Source organism: Pyxicephalus adspersus, chromosome 1 (genome assembly GCF_032062135.1).
Source record: "Pyxicephalus adspersus chromosome 1, UCB_Pads_2.0, whole genome shotgun sequence".
Taxonomy (NCBI): Eukaryota; Metazoa; Chordata; class Amphibia; order Anura; family Pyxicephalidae; genus Pyxicephalus; species Pyxicephalus adspersus.
This window is the reverse complement of record NC_092858.1, coordinates 92,917,063-92,935,389: the sequence shown is the minus strand read 5'-3', so window position 1 is coordinate 92,935,389 and position 18,327 is coordinate 92,917,063. Positions and strand designations below refer to the sequence as shown.

General features: G+C 35.5%; 1 protein-coding gene across 1 annotated transcript in view; it reads right to left on the bottom strand.

The window, feature by feature from the left end:
- RUNX3 (RUNX family transcription factor 3) overlaps positions 1-18,327 on the bottom strand; it is an 87,498-nt gene that overhangs the window by 35,163 nt on the left and 34,008 nt on the right. The window lies entirely within an intron of this gene.

The following is an 18,327-nucleotide window of genomic DNA, read 5'->3' as shown; positions in this document are numbered from 1 at the left end:
GAAGATTTCTTTATATCGCAGTCCAGAAACTCTACGAAATGTGAAAAAGTATTGGAGAAAAACAGAAGTTAGCACACATCTGTCTCCTTCTTCCTGATGTAGTTCACCAAAGATGCAATGTCAGCTTAAAAAAGACACAGGGGTGGTGCTGACTGTGTTATTGATAGCTAAAGGTTTCTCCGAAGACTTTATTTTCAAAGCTGCATGTTTATGGAACAATCCATTAAAGATAAGTTACACTCTGTCCTTTTTTTGTGGCTTAAAGCCCAGCAGCCAGCGTGGAGAAAGTGTAAAAGCGAAAAAGGCAGAGGTTTTTTTTTTTTCTAGGTTATTCCAACGAATAGAGTGTACTAATTTTTGGAAAAATTGTTGTTTCATATAAAATTAGCAAATAAGGAAGAAGAAGAAAAAAATCCCAGTAGTTTCTTCTCTACTGATCTGCCAAGAAAAAGTGTAATAGTGCTACTCTGTCATGCAGCATTTACACCAGCGCTGTCACTGAGCAAGGGAGGAGGAGAGGAGTGAGTGTGACTGCTACAGGACCATGTCCCCATCTAGTCCCCTGTTAGGAGAGCACATGCTAACACAAGGGGAGTGCCTGGCAAGACAACTCCCCCTGCAATTCACAAAAGCAGCTCTCCGCAGGAACATATAACACAAATGTATAGCTTCTACTACATCTCCTTCCCTTCTTCCACAACTTTAGGAGAAAAATCAACACCGCCATGGCATTATCCTTTTATTGTAAATGTAATACCATCATTGTATTATAGCATGGTTGTGGTTAGAGGTTATATTTGCCCTAGAAACCCACTAGAAACCATACCTAACATATGAAACAAAATATCTTATAGATGATCTGGGTTTCTTAAGTAGGACACCAAACATAGAATTGCAGAAGTTTGATAATATAAAAAAACAACACTGTAACAACATGAAATCCTAGAAATGGCATAGAATATTTTATATGATTATTATATATGCAGTTACACAATTACTTATTACAATATTATATATTTATACTGTACATTGGGAAAAAAATATTTTATTAGACAGGAGCTTTCTACTAAATAAATGAAATTTAATTTATTGTGTACAGGTACTTTAATATGATCTAATATATGTGCTACAATATTGTTTCAAATATAAAGAATAAATGAATAATATCTGTGACCTATCATTTTTCTTTTTTCTATCTATTATCTATCTATCTATCTATCTATCTATCTATCTATCTATCTATCTATCTATCTATCTATCTATCTATCTATTTTATCAGTATATAAAATTGTTTCTAAATATTATGACAAAACAAATAGTTTATAAAATAATCTTGAGACTTTTGGACTAACATCTAAATATATATTACATGGCTGCTCATTTTTGTAATGCAGTATCTGTACACACTTTATGTGTTTATTACCTCTGAAATTAGTCAACAAGGGAAACACTTTTTCCTGCCTGGTTTTGTTGTATTTTACCGTAATCAATAATTCATAATACCAACAGTTTGCATTAAAAGGCAAATTACTTCGCCTTATGAATGATCCTTTAAGCCTGTCCTGGTAATTTTAGCTGTGTTTTAAATGTCCACGAGCATTACACACCTTAACGTATTGACGGAACAACATTACGGCAAGTGTCTTGATTTTTTACTTACTCTACGAGAACAATTCACCCTAAATAATACCACCAATAATAGAGGACTATTTTATAGAAAACAAATACATAAAAATAATTAAAAAAAATAACAAAATAAAAAATGTATGCTGACAAAATTTTGTTTATATTATATAGATGATTTATTAGAAGATGTGAATTACTTTATAAAGAGATGTAAAAAAACACCAAAGTGCCTTATTCTATAGTAAATTCTGGGACTAATTTACTACAAAAAAAACTAAAACCAAATTGAAATGATTATTTAATTAAATGAATAAATGTAATAGATGACAATAAAAAATAAGGTTTTTAGCTAAAACCACCTTTCTATTTCTGCTTGGTTTTAGTTAAATGAAACTGCTAATATGGGGACAAGAAGAATGCCTTTTACATAACAGTGTGAATACAAATAATAAAATAAGGGTTCTTCCCACAAGGAATCTAGCTGTGGTCTGTATATAATGAATATGACGATAGCCACATACTTGCATTTAAGGACTTAAGAAGCACAACAATGGTATGTACACAAATCATGTGACTGATTTAATGACATTTATAGAAGAATGATTGGGATGGGCTAACAAAAAAATCTAGAGTTTAAAACCTATCATGCTATTGGTTCGAGAAATGCTTATATTCTATGCTAACTACCTGATTTATTCATTTGTCTGAGCAATCCTACAAATCAGGTGTTGCCCTATGAATTTCTATTAAATTACTGATGGCAAAAACATTAAATTAATACTGTTAACATGCAGAAAGCCTATAAAAATAAAACATCACATTTATTCAACCTCAATAAATATCATAACACATATTCCCTTTACTATTTTCTGTTAAATGATGGTACTAATGGCTAACTTATGTTTTCTACAGTTACATCAGTAGAAAATGGATTTGTACAATGTTCACCTGTAGTACATCATACACTAAATGAACAATCCTTAATAAAACAGAATTTACTGCAGAAACTCACTAGTCATTGTGTACAATACCAGAACCCAATTTAGCTACAAAACAAACTTTAGTGCTGTCACTATTTTTATAGCTGAATTTTGGATATTTGGTGTTCCAAAAGTAGGTATGTTATAGGCTCAGACTAAACGTTTTACTCTATATGATAAAGCAAGAGAAAATAAAGTGAATACAAAATAATAAAGGAATGTTTTTCAACAACAAAAAAAATGTTCCTATTAGTCTACCTGTTCCAGTATGAATGTGTAAAAAATTAAAAGGTTGATTAGTAAATAACCACAAATAGAAAGAGAATAGAAAGCAAAAAGCTATTTTTAAGGGTATCAATTACATTCTGCTATTATGTAACCTTTAGTGTCAGATATTAAAGGAGAAGGAACCTGCATGTTTTCCACTGCTGATTGTTCAGCATTACCAGCATGATTATTTTCTTTATAAAGTAGGGGTCTTCAATTCCAGCTCTTAAATGTTAGGTTCTACACAGATTTTTAGTATTTCTCTCAAAAATAAATGAAATAAGGTGTGGTTCACACACAGTCAAGCCCATCGAGGACTGGAATTGAGGACCCCTGTTATAAACAGTTTGATCGGATAGTCTGTATCCGTTTTATAGCACCCTCATTTTGTTCCACATGTGGCAAGGTTGCTTGACTGTATCATGCTACCTCTATTTTTTAATGTAAAGATAAGAATCCTGATTATGTTACATTTATACTGTAAAGCTGAATTTCAGATAAACAGATAAATACACAGCTGCAGTGCAAAGCCTCTCTGGGGCTTATACCAAGCATCAAATATAATATTTAAACAAGTCACATTCAGGTACATTTAATGAGTCTTTAACTTTTACAAGAACATACAAGGATGAACAGGATGACTATTTTTTACAAAATATTGCCATTGTTCAGCTTGCCATATTTACAAGTGTCAGTCAGTGGTAAAGATTGATACCTTTTAGCAGATTTTAGCAGATTTTAAACTTTTAGATTGCCACTTTCACTGTTGATAGATGATGATGGAGATCTCCATTGCCATCACAATCTCAACTGTGGCCATTGCCACAATAGAGATCAGAGGTTTTGGTTGACTCCAAATTGCACTTTTGCCAGCACAAATCATGCAGGTATTTCTGAACAATATCAGTGGCCTTTGACTTAACTTTTTTTTTTAAATTGACACTCATGGCAAAAAATGGCTCAGTTCTTTCAAGTAAATGGAGCTTAGGATCATCAATTTTAGGTTAATTATGGTATGACAATCAATCACCAATAGCCATCATACATAAAATGATGATCAAAGAATATGCAATCTGATATCTGGTACTTTATTTTAATAAATAAGCCATAGACTTGTGTTAGGTAATCAGATTGGTTGTCCTGTAGGAAGATACCCGAAACTGGTAGATGTACTAGTGAATCAGATTTTTCAGTGAACTGGTCACACCACTAGTTGTCACTGCAGTAACATTAAACGTGAGCAAAATGAACATCTGCAACCTAATAGTCAGAGATGGATACAGTTCATCTAAATTCCGCCCTGATATTTTATTTGTGTATTATTATTTTTTGTAAAGTTAGTGGATACATTTATAGATCACTTAGTGATAGGATCACCATTTTTTTTTGGTATCCAGGGGTAAAAATTGAGCCCAATCTCAGTCCAAACTGCACAGGTCTTGTAAGTATAAAATAGGAAACGTGCTGGTTTGGCTTGAAATATCCCTAATGAAATAAGAGGGTTTTTTTTTTTGTGGATGCCTTTTATATTATTCCGAACAATGAGAGATTTATTTAATACTACTTTAGTATTTTATATGTCTGTCCCATCGGCAATTAAGGACATCACTTGTCCCTTCTGCATTAAAGGACCTGCCTAATTGCAAATTCTTTTTTTAAAAAAAGGGTTCCGTTCTGCTTTAATACTGTGCCTCCCCATTTGTTCACAAGCTTGTCAACCACAGCCGCCCGCCTATTGCCCCTTTGTAAATACGGCGAACTGCCATTTTATAAATACTGCAAAATGTAAAAGCTGTGTTATATATAAATGTACCAATCAGTTTGAAAAGTAGAAATTTGAACCCTGGAGCTGTGCTGTATTATGGCACAATTTTCTTGCAAGCATTCTGTTCAGTTTGTTTAATAGTAGTTCCCTATATTTTTAATTCCTCCTCTAACTTCACTTAGGGTTCACTGAAAGGTGGGGTATGGCTGTAAAAAATCAAACCCTTCTACCACCCTATAAAGTGTAGAGGTGGGTTTAACAAATGCAGACTGTGCTGAGAAAACTCTGTAGGGCACTCCACACATGGTTCCACACTACAGCCCACAGGTGCACAAAACCTAATAGGGTATATTATAGGGTAAATAGCTGTACCTGCACTCTAATATAAATTTGTCTATTCATTGCCATATACATTTAAAGAAAGCATTTAAAGGGATAATCTACATGCTGATATTACTGATCTGTTACTGGTTTCCAGGTTGTCATACTGACACAACTGACCATAATGATCCAAAATATTTAGTTTAGGACAGCATTACTCAACTGTCTTACTCAATAGAAAAAATACTCAGGTCTCAGGGAACCTCTGCTAAATTAATTTATTGTGGCTCAGTGGAAAGCATGCCCTGTACAGTCTCTGCCTTTTGTTGGTGGTCTCAGAACAAACATCATCAAACTGGTCAATTGGCCACATCTCAATGAGCCCAGAGCAACCTCTGGAGGTTCCATGTAACTCTGCTTAAGTAGAATTGGTTAGAAGTTCCTTTTGATTGCTAACTAGCTATATTCTTTCCAGGTAAGTGCCTTGGAAGGCACTGAAGGTAGAGACAGGTCAAAAATGGCAGCTTTTGTATTTTATACAGAATACCCTCTGAAAGGAATGGGTGTAAAAAAAACTCAAATACAATAATCAAAATATGGAACAAGAAGAAATGTGAACCCATCACAAACTACTGTAAATGTTATAGTGATCAGCTCTGTGTTGAACACTAATAACTAATATATTTTCCTTAAAAGAAAATTAACCTCCATATAAGGACTTTGATATTGAAAGAGAATGACATAGAGATAGGAATCAATTCACAGTGTATAGTGTATAGGAAAGGGTCAGTCCTAAAAGTACTACTTTAGTCATAGGTTGCCTCTGGCTACTCTTGTTTTGAATACTTCAATAGTGAGATCTTCTTTACTTAAATTCTGAGTCCACTCTTGCCCACTGGGGAGTTTTCCTGGCATTCTACAGCAGCTCATACTATATTCTTCATAATATAAAATAAATAAAATATCCACAATGGCCACAGACCAAGAACTTAAGTGCAGAGATCTCTCCAATGGAATCCCATAGAGAGAGATGAAATTGTCTAGTGGTTTAACTCTTTGCCATCTACCAAAGTCTGAAATATCAGTTTAGTGTGGACTGACCCTTTACAATGTTGCCATGCCAAAAACAACTTATCTGTAGCAATTAATCATTTATTTAAAACTATAATGAAATATAAAAACATTAATATAATAAATATGATAATGTGCACCCATAGAACGTAATCCTTTCAAGCAAAAATATTTCAACTAAAACATTTCAATGTGTAACAGATGAAAAATGCTTTATGTATTTGGACATCTCTGGGGGAAACATTTTTATTTTTAAGGCTCCTTCCATTTCCAATGCCTGCACTAAATGTTCTTGCCTGCAGTGTGCAGAAGTGCTATCCAGAGAAAAAAATGTACTGTGGTGGATGGGGTGGCTATACTGACATTTTAACCCTGCTAAGCAAATGCTATCTAATTGCATATACTGTGTGATGTATTTTGTGTATTTCAGGATTAAACATTCCATGTACTTTGTTTCGCGAAGGAGTTTTCCCTAATAAAGACCCATCACTGCTGCTATCAATCCATGTGCAGGTTGACTCGTCTTACTGGTCTTTGCTAAAGTACTACAGAGTTGAGATTATTTGTGTGAATGTTCATTTCACTTATCCAATAATATATATATATATATATATATATATATATATATAGAGAGAGAGAGAGAGAGAGAGAGAGAGAGAAATCCAATTATTGTATATTTTACTTTTAGTGCAGCCCATTTAAGCAACGTGGCTATCTTGTTGGCGTGTTTGTCAGCACACGCCAACAACAAAAGTATGTAACACTTTCCTAAGCACTTTACGCATAGGCACTATATAATAACTTATTTGGACACTTTCAGGTACACTGAAGATGTTCATGAACCTGAGCCTAATATGATAAAATCCACAAATCGTATTTTTTTCAGCAGTTTGCGGTATAGCTTTATGTACTTATGTTAATATTCTTCTTAATGTTGTTTTACAGCTGTTATCCACAGCTGTGGTTTGTTTCCTTCAGTAGAAACAACGCAAACCACACTGTTTGTCAGCCCTAATTGTGGGAAGATAAACAAATTTATAGATGAAAATAAACCAGTTATAAAGCGTTGACAACATTAACACCTGTGCGCTGTTTCTGCAAAAGCAGGATTTTTATTTTTTTTGATAGAATACCAATGCGCCTTAACTTTTTTAATTCTTGAGTTGCAGGGAAAAAAAACAGTTCACAAATGATTGCACCAAAGCTTCATGCCACTGGACAATTTGTATCTCCCACAATTGAGGGCTTTGTTCTGATTTTTAGAATGACTTTCTGTGGCTTCCTACTCTGGACCTGCTGTGGTCAAAGCCTCCCTGGTACATCTTGATGAAAGTTTGCATGTCACTGCTAGAACTACCTAAAAGCTGTGGACTATATGCCCCCCTCTGCTAGCTCTGAGAGTTAGACAATAGAAACCATAAGCAGAAACTGTAATTATCTTCCTAAATAAAGGAGAAATCCCATCTTAGCTGTTTGTCATAACAAGAGATGGTATTTAAAGATCCCCCCCAACTCTATTCCTCTTCTGTCATGAATTTATTCGAAAATATTAGATCCTTCCTTGTCTTTATCAGGTGAAACTGAAGATTAAAGAAAAAAAGTTTGATTTTATACTTTCTTAGCCAAACCTTCTGTAACACTGGATATGTCATCGCTGTCCTTCCAGGTAAATTTCTGTCAATTACCAAAATCTGGGCTCCCCTTTATTGCCCAGGAACTTTTCTGGAAGAGTGTGCCATCACCTTTGTTTAGGTGCCATAGATGGGAAATTGGTAATGGAAAAGTGGAGATGGCATGGCAGAAACGTAGAGATGGCAGAGGCACATAGAGCACTGCAACACCAAATATTCTATGGCTTTAACAATCCAAATAGATTTGTTAGTATAATGTAAAATGTTAAGACAAACAAAAAGAAAGACTTTTTTGTTACAAAAAAAAATGTCTCCTCTTAGGAACATGTGTGTAAAATTTGCTTTGTGAATTCATTTAGAAATTGAACCCAGGCTTGGTATGAAATAAACTGAAAAATTATGCAGTAGCTTAAACAAGTTGGTTGGTCTGGCTGGAAATATGGGCTGTTTTAAATATTCTGCTTTTCATGATGCAAGAGGAAATTTATAAATTTATAACACATTCGAATGTCTGAATTAACACTTATTAATCAGCATTTATTCAGGAACCAAAAAAGTGTATGAAGTGAGGAATGAGTTTGTACTTGGACATTTGGGGGGAGTGCACATTCCATAAGCAACCTTATTTGTGCCTAAAAACTAGGGATGGCTGTCAAAGACACATAATGCAAATTTTTGTACAGAAGTACAGATTGTGCAACTTTCTGCATACCACACTACTAACGATGTTCCCTTTTGGGTATCTCCCCAAGCAGTGGAAGTTTCTTCTCTTTTAATAGATGTGGTACTATGGATTAAAACCCCTTTTGCAGGCACATTACAAACCCTATATTTAAGCATTCTCTACAGATCTTGGATAGACACGAAAACTGCAGCAAATATGTGTTCCTCTTAGGCTGATCTTACAGAATCTGGTACCATGGATAGATGGTACCATGATCTGGCTATCCCCCACTCCCTTAGTCCATATATGTTTGTGCTCTCTATATTCCAGGGTCATTATCAATTGACAATCAATTGTCTTTTATGTCTTTATAGGAGAAAGACCTGAATGAAACTTTCAGCAGATTTGGGTGTCTACCTCTAGATGCTCCTCTAATAGTAATGTAATTGAAGCTAATACCAAGCTTTTAATGCAATGGTACATGGGGCCCACTAGACTCTCGAAGTATGTCCCATCTACTGGCAGTAGATTATCGAGATTTTGAACAGTGGTATACCAAATAGTTTACAAAGTCTTGGGTGAACCTTTAACAACAAACCCTAAGGTAGCCAATCTGAACGTCAAAGTTGATTACATACTTTTGGTGGCTAAATATGAAGGGTGCTGAGAAGTTCCTGGCTTTGCCCAGAAAGAAGAGAGCCAGAGTTATGAAATAACACATTTATTCAACATATTCCTCCCTGAGACTGATGCACTTGGTACAGCGTAGTTGCAGCTTTTCTAGACCGTTCAAATAAAGGTCCTTTGGTTGGACCGCCCACCAGCTCTCAGAAGCATCTCTGACGTCAGAAATGTCCTCAAAATGTTGCCCCTTCAGGTGTTTCTTCAAATTTGGGAACAGATAATAGTCCGAAGGGGCCAGGTCAGGTGAGTAGGGGGGATGATGGACCAATTGGAAACCCAGGGTGTTTAATTTGGCAGCCACAGCGTTGAACGTGTGCGCAGGTGCATTGTCCTGCAAAAAAAGGATCCCTTTGATCAACTTTCCACAACGTTTAGTCTTAATTGCCTCCTTCAGCTGGTCCAGGAGGTTAGCCTAATACTGTACGGTGATACTAGAGCCCTGAGGTAGGTAGTCCACCAACAGAATACCGTCTTTGTCCCAGAAAATGGACGCCATGACTTTTTTGGCTGATTTCTGGGTTCAGAACTTCTTCAGCTGTGGGGACCCGCTGTGGTGCCATTCCTTTGACTATTCCTTGGTTTGAGGATCATAGATGTGAAGCCAGATTTCATCCTCAGTCACTAACCCAACCAAAAATTCCTGTGCAGCTTCAAAATGGGCCAAAATGGCCTTGGATGCTTCAACTCGTTCCTTCTTCTGATCACTGTTTAAACATTTCAACACCCACTTCGCTTAAAGCTTGCGCATGTCTAGGATATTGGTGATAAATCCAACACGTTCCCGTGATATGTCAAGTATCTGGGCTTTTTTTGCGCATTTTCGCCGGTCCTCAATAATCAGCTGATGGACAGCATCCCAGGTTGCCGGGTTAGTTGAGGTTGGGGGGCGCCCACTGTGGGGCTCATCTTCAACGGTGAAATGCCCAGTTTTGAAACAGATGTCCAGGTTTTGACAGTGCTGTAGAAAGGACACTTCTCCCCCAGTGTCTGTGACATCTCAGTGTGAATGTCCTTTGCTGACTTTCCCTGGAAAAACAAAAACTTCATGACGGCCTGTAACCCCAACGACGTGAAACTTGCTTGTGCCTCTGCCATCACAGCTTCTCACCAAAAGAAAAAACTGTTTTAGAAATCGCAAAGACCTGATATTTACACAGTTACATACTAAGATATTAGGCTGTCATATGTCCCCACACTCATTTTTCTATTTCATCTGGAAGGGGGCAAAGCCAGGAACTTCTCAGCATCCCCTCGTAGGTACTGGCCAAGGCATAGTGTCTTATGTCAAGTGTAAGATATACTAGTATCTTCTGAATGTAAAGCTTTTGACATAACCCTGAATCACAAACTACTTACCTTTGGGCTTTGATTGGTTTTGCATACATTTAACTATATCAGTTCCCATTTAAGAGGATTGCAGAATTGCTGTATGGACCCCACTTCCTCCCTCTGAGGATTGCACACTGCTGATGGCCTCATAGTTCCAAAGTGAAATATAGAAAGAAGTGGGTAAAAAAAAAGCTGGATATGAACCAAATTCAACCAACATTTTCTTTTACTTTAGAATATTGTGGAAAGGGTATATTATTGCTGTCATGTTGTTACATTGTATTTGTATTTCTATTTTGTACCTGTTCTGTCTATCAACCTTTTCTGTTTTGCTTTAATATATAAATGATCAGAAAAAGATACATGTTCATGTAGGTTGACATGCTCTGAATATAAACTCCTTGCCCTTTGCACTTTAACCACAAGTAATAGCGTGACAGCATGTACATTTTCACTATGACAAGGTGCCCACCAGAGAAAATAAGAACTTATCCCCCTGCTTGGATCCTGCAGCCATAACCTTACCACATCCTCTTGTCTAGGTAGCAAACAAAACCGCATGGAAATAAAAACAACATTTCTGGAAATAGCCGACCAGTAACCAAAATCTGAGTTTAAGAACATTTAACTCATTTAACTTTTTTACTTTCAATGTAGGTGATTTTTTAGAAAGACAGCTCATCTGCAAAAGCTTCCTGGAGTTGGTATGATGAATGTGTGAAAATAATTATGATTTTTAGGACTTCAAGTACTCTATATCCCTGGTGCCCAATATTTTATTCTTGTTCTATAGCCCTTGGACCCCAAGTGTCAGCAGTGAGAACGAGAACATCAGTGATTTGTAGCAACAATTTCCAGCACCGATTTCTAAAAGCGTAAAATATCTGTTGTAGTCACATCTGTAGCATGTCCATATTGTCTGTCATCATTTTCAGTAGTATGTCAGTGGTTTCTAATAGTTTTCCTCACCAAAATACATAATGAACCTAATGTGCAATGATTTGGTGGGGTCAGGAGCCACAGATGAGTCCTTTATACCTCATAAAGTGACAACCACTGCCCCATGGTACTATACTAGATGTTGTGTATTTTAAATATAATATAATATAAAGTAAATTGGCACTGAGCACTGGGCATTTTGTTTTAAGTCATGGCACAAGAATTTCAATGAAAGACCAGAAATGTTCAAACAACTGCTATTTTTTTTATCTTTCAGATCACCAAACACACTGATTTGCAAAATCATTGACATTTCCTGTTGCTACATGGCATTGTAAGGTTTCTGAAGTTCCACTGTGCAATGACTAAACACAAAAACGGATTGCAGATAATGAGATTTGACGAGACCCTGTTATCCACTTCAGTCTAGCAAAAGCTTGTCCCCCTAAGACCTCAACACTTTTCATTTCACAACAGGTATAGTCCTGTTATTTTTGTTACTTTTAGTTTTGTAGTGATATATATACAGTATTTAAAATAAAGATTTTGACTTCTGTCATTTTCTAGTTTACAACACTGGTAGCGTTATTGTACGTTGTATACTTTCATAAATCTTCAACATCTATTTTGTTACATTTACAGGAAAATATGTTTGTCACACTGTGCTCATTTGGTTGAATATTTTTTGCTATCTACAGGTATGTACTTCTACCATGGAGACCTTTTGAGATCTGTAAATGATACAGCCACACTCGTCTCCTTCCACCTCTTCTAACCTCCTTTAGGTTTACATGTGGTGATTATTGTGTCAATTACTCAACAAAAGTGTTCTAAATGTAATGTTACAGGATGAAAGAAGTTTAGGTAAAAACAAGTTAAACCTGAAACTATTTCTAAGGTAGATACTGCACTGCTAGCTGGGTCTATTTATTTTTAAAAGAAGACTGGAAACAAAGGAGCCAACCACACAAGACTGGGCCTAAGTTTGAAACCACTAAGTTTGCATAAGTTGCGAGGAATGACAGATTTACAGCAGTTTTTACAATATTATTATATTTAATTATATCATTATATTTATTATAATACATCATTTGTACATTTGAGCTATATACTACACACATACTTAAAGAAGCAGCATGTTTCCTAGTAGATATTGTTTTAATATGTCTGTTTTTAGAACACAATTCAATCATGTGGATATATAGAGGACCCTTCAAAAAGGGAGTGCTGAGCTAGCGGTGTGGTCTGGCACATGAAGGCTTTGCATACTGTACATTCAGCAGTACACTGAATAATTACATATTTCAGTTTCTTTACAGAACAAATAACTTTTTGTGCCCGAATGAAAATATGCTTAGAACTTGCCAAAACACTAGGAAATATACCTTTGTAAAAATGAGCAAAACGATTTGTACTTTATATTTAAGGATACTGGTCACCAATAATGACTGATAATTAAGAAATAAAAATAGTATGTATACTTGCCAAGTAACATCAGTTTTAAAAGGAATAATATACATTACATTTTAAAATTGGAGCCCTACCTTTATCCAACCAAAACAGGAAGGCCAGGGCGAATGGCCCTGACATGGAGCAAGAAAGGGTATTACAGAGCTTCTTCCCCTTTATGACCTTTCAGGGTATCATACAATAACTCAACTTGCTATTTGCAATGACTAAGAAGAAAATGGTCAAAAACAGTGACCCCAATCCTCATTCTCCTACAATAAGCCAACTCTACCCAATATTGTAATACTCCACAATGTGGACATACCATGCAGACATACAGAGGACACTTTGATTACCTACTCATCAGCGTTTCAAAGTTTTTCAGAGCCTTACAAGCTGCTTCCCCATCCTCTTAAAAAAATCTCAAAAAATCTTCAGTCCTTATGAGCTATTGAGTTTCTTACCTTGAATATGACAAGGCTATATTAGAACAATGACTTTATTTGAACCAAGATCTCAATCATCCTAATTCCTTCTTTAGGCGATATGTAGACAAGGAACAGGTACAGCCTACCAACCAATGGTCTGCTGGAATCAACATCTGGCGCTAAACTCCCCATCACAGTAATAGGTCTCCTTAATATGTATACTTTACTAATTAGACAACCCCAAAGAATCGTACAAGTAACATATGGGGACAATGTAATGAACATATACCTAATTGATGCAAGTAAACTTCAACAACCAGTGGCTCTTTGCTTGTATGCAAATGTTCATTTTTATCATACATAGCTAGATATAAATATAAATATCATGCAGTTTATTGCCAAATCAACTATCCTATTGTTAATAAAATACAAAAAATAAACTTTACACATAGTGAAATTGCTTTTTCCCCCAAAGAGAGGGAGAGTATTAAATTTATGTTCCGCATAAAATACCACAGAGAAAAATAATTTGGCTTTGGTCCAACAAAAGTTTGGATGGGTATTTCTACACCACTAAGCGATTATGGTTATGAATCACGTGTGTATGACTGGCCCAGTTTTACAACAATAAAAGTTTAGAAAGGCAAATTACAGAATTTACTAATTACCTGGCATTAGAATAGTATTAGAAAAGTAGAAAACTATTTAGCAAAGATCCGATCATGGTTAACCAATACACTCAGCAGAATGTTTATAAATATATACAATGTTTAAAAGTGAAGATTTATGTCAATGGAGAGGGCTAGATACGTTGTGAACATGACTCCACTAATCCACTAATTAGGACGATTTGTCCAAATGTTTGATGCTTCTGTGGGAACAATATCTTTACTCACTCCTTTTTTAAAACAGCTGGGTGGTATAACTCTTCTCCTTAAAATGCTCATGTATTAAAAATGCTTACACTTTTCAAAAGAAGACTTTCTGAATTCTAGGAACCTACATGAAAAAATATGCAAGGAAAAATGTTTAAATAAAAAACTGGTCAATGAAAAATAAAATGTTGTTGTTCAAAAACACCTAATACTATATTCACCATACTGACAATATGACAATGTAAACATAATTCATGACAATCCAATATAAAAACTAGATATGCCTGACATCCTAAAGTTTACTATACACCAAAGGATGAAAAAAGTGTGTTTATTGTCCTAATTGACCTAGGTTTGACTCCACTAACTGCCCACAGGGGACACCTAGTATTTTGTGCCTGCCTTATCTTTGCTTCTTTCCACATTTTCATTCTTTTGATGTTCTCCAGCACTCAGCATAATTTTCATTTGCAGAAGCATTTGTTCAGCTACTAGGTTACATAGATAAACTGATTGCCAGACACTGCAAATAAGGTCTGAAAACTCTACTGCACATGCCTGAAGGATCTACCATAAATGTTGGTCAATATCTGCCATCAGTTATAATCAAAACTTTTTAATTCAAGTTAAGGATATGTGTCATAGGGTAGTAGCAGAACACCAGCTTGCAGGCAGCACTTTTCTTTTACTGTCTTCTAAGCATCTTTGTAATTAATATTGGTAATAAACTTTCATAATAAAGTGCCAACATATTATGCAGTTCTGTACACTAAATGGGGGTTGCAAATGGCGGACAAATGCAAACAATGACACAGAAGGAGGAGAGGACCCTGACCAAAAAGCTTACAATATAAGAGGTAGTACAGAATAGAAGGGGATATGGAATGGTAGCATATTAGTAATAAAATATCTATTTTCAAATAAATCATTTATAAATATGATTCTGAAATGTTGCCACATTCTTTAGTTCCAAGATTGTTTACAATTTCTTAAAGACTTATTGGGAAAATTAAACGTGTCCTGCTTTCTGACAATTTAAATTAGAAAATTTTGCTAGGAAATTGTGGATCTTGTTTTCATCAGGGTTAAAGAGGAAAGGGACTATTCAGCTTCCTATTAGCAGACAGGTTCACTCTGATACGGGGTGCATTAGTGTATATGGTATGGGTAGCTTAGACATCTGAGAAGGCCTATTTAAGTTTTGGAACAACATATGTGGTCATCCAAATAATGTCTTGCCTGAGGTCTAGGCCTGTCACCAAGAAAAACATTTTGCACATTATAAAACAAAAATACAACAGGAGATGTGGAACTGTTGCGCATCTAAAATTCTATATTAGGTAAGAATGAGACAACTACAGCAAATACACTTCCCAGTTTCCAAACTGTTATTGAATTTTGGTAAAAGAAGACAGTGGTAAACACACCCTGTGACAACATTTGTATTTAATTGTGTTGTGTTGTGGCATCATATTCAAACTGAGTATATATTTTAAAAAAACAGTACAACTTTTAAGTTTTAATATTATGTTATCCCTGCACTATCCTCATTTTACTGAGGGTTTAACAATTTTCAAATCATTGCATTCTGTTTTTATTTACATTGTACACACTATCTGGTGTTTCACCAGACAGGAAGTAAAGGTAAATTCAGGGAACAGACAGCATTGAAACAGTGAAACAGACAACATTTAAAAAGTTCACTGCTTGTTAGGGAAATATGAATACTTATATGTCCATAGCTTGGCCTCAGGTTTACTTGAAAGACTTTGTATAATCGAGCAGTTGTCTCACCCTGTGAAGGTTTTATATCTGTTTGTAACTATATTTACTGACAAAGCATCTCTAAAAAACCTAAAAATTTCATCCGAGCCAAAGCATTCTATTAGCAGCTTATAATTTGTAACTCATTGTGGGTGGGAAGCTGCAGGAAACTTTACTGAAACCCCTCATTTAAAAAAATATTAAAACATTGTTTTGGTCAATAGTATTTAAGGTATTTAAATTCAAATAGGAGTTCATCACTAAAAACTATTTCCATTCATCCTCAAAATGTTCAGTTTTCATCTGTCTAGTATTGTTTACCAGTCAACAGATTTTGAAACAAATATTTATTTCAAATTTATTGAGCTATAAGTACTTTTGCAAAGCTTTATTGTACTTATTGTATTGTACTTAAAAGCTCTATTGTTTTAATGATTGTACATTATGTGCAATCTTCTTTGAATAACCATTTATGTATTTGAGGCCCTACTTAAACAATTGGTATCAAACAACAAATCTGGCCTGAGCTCAGCTATTCATTTGTTAAACCACCCCACAAGGTCCCCCTTGTCTTATTTTATTTTTCCTTATACTTACCCTTTTATGATTCAGTTTATCAACAACAACCATGACAGCAATATCCAGTTTGGGTAAATACTTAGAGCTGGAGAATTCTTGCTCATCCAACCTCATCCCATATTTATACATAATATTACTGCATTTCTTGGTAAAATATCTTGCACAATTTTTGGTTCTTTTATGCCTGGGGGAGCATTAAACCTAGTCTCATAATGCAGCACTAACTCTTAAATTACCAGACTTGAAGACTGTCACATAAGATAGAAGGTAATCCTAAGATTCCAACATTTTCTTTCCCTACTGCATGCCAAAAGTAAGTTGTTGAGATTCAGCAAAAAAAAACATACTGAGCTGATATAAGTGTATACTGTATACTTCACTGATTAGTGCATAATGGTATTTGGGCCCTGTCTGGATGTCCACATGTATTACAATTGGTTGTACAATTAATGTTACTACTTTAATAACAACTATGTACCGCAATGACTCACCAACACCATCTAATCAGTTTATACTAAATTGTTGGCAATTATTATACTGATTTCTGGTAAATCTATAGAATATCATACAATTAATTCATAAAATATCTGCCCACCTTATAACTACAGACAATACTAGACTTGAGTGTTAGTGTTGCAAGTCTTTCCCCCATACATATTAATAAATGAAGGGCGGGGCGCTGGTGTAGACCAGAGGCTGGATCATTTTCAAATGTTTGAATGCCCTCTGTGTTTTCATACATTCAGTGTTCTTCAAAAGTTTGTGGATTCTGGTCAGTCAATGCAAGAGGTGACTGTAAAACTATGATTACTGAAGACAATTGCATTATAGAAGTTCTCTATACGTAGGAGCAAATTTTAATATTACATTAAATGGAGACTACATATGGCAGATTTCAACAGCACACAACAATTATACAACTGCAGATAGCCTCTTTAAAGCCAACCTGTACTAATGTTTAGACTTTTAAAACTGTAGTCCACACCAAAAATATCCTGCTATTAACTGAGCCATAAAAGTCTAATTTGGGGGCTCAACTGATTTAGCTAAACTGAAGCTGTTTGCTGAAACCTGACTTGCTCTTAATTTATGTTCTCTCCCACCAAACATCACCTAGTGGTGATGATCATTTGGCAGAGGAAAAGGAGTTGGTTGAAGGAGCTTGCATAGTTAAAGACTATGCAATGATACAAGATGGCTGGTGCAGTTGTGTGAACATCCTCTTGTCCTATGGAAAGTGCTGGCAGGCTAGATGAGTAGGTGTGAGAATGCAAAGGGAAGTTGGAAGTGGCGGGGTAGAATTACGCAGGGTGGCTTTGGATGAATGAAAGATCAGAATGTAGGTAGAGCGAGAGGGAAAAACCTTGGAAGGCAAGACATATGGAAGAGCTAGCTTGAAAAAAGTTTAACTATTCCAATAAATAAGGAAAATACAAATTTTTAATGTTTTTATTTTATATTTAGAGTTCAGCACAAAATTTCTATGTATTTAAAACTACCCTGTCTGCATATGGATGTGCTTGTGATTTCATAAGTATAGGGGACAGATAGGGCAGTGTTATTTAAGACATTCATCTATATGTGTGTACCTTGCTTTCCTGCCATGTAGAGTGGCCTTCAAAAGGGCCTGATTCCATTTAATCACATTGCTCTAAGTTCATTAAAAACATCCCCAAACTGATATTTAACTTTCTAACAGCAGCTGAAGAGGTAAACCAGAGATTGGTGTGCTATGTAAGTTCTTGAATTTGCACACCTACGGTGATCACAAAACAATGCAAGTTGGTTGGCTAAAATAACCATGTTCCCATTTGCTTATCTTTAGCAAAATGACATCAAGGGACCCAAGGACCACCCTTTAGTGTGTGTGTAAGTCCTCTCCATACCTAAATCTGTACTGCTAGAACTTGAATCTGCCAAGACCTGTTTTGACTAAGACAATACCGCACACGTCT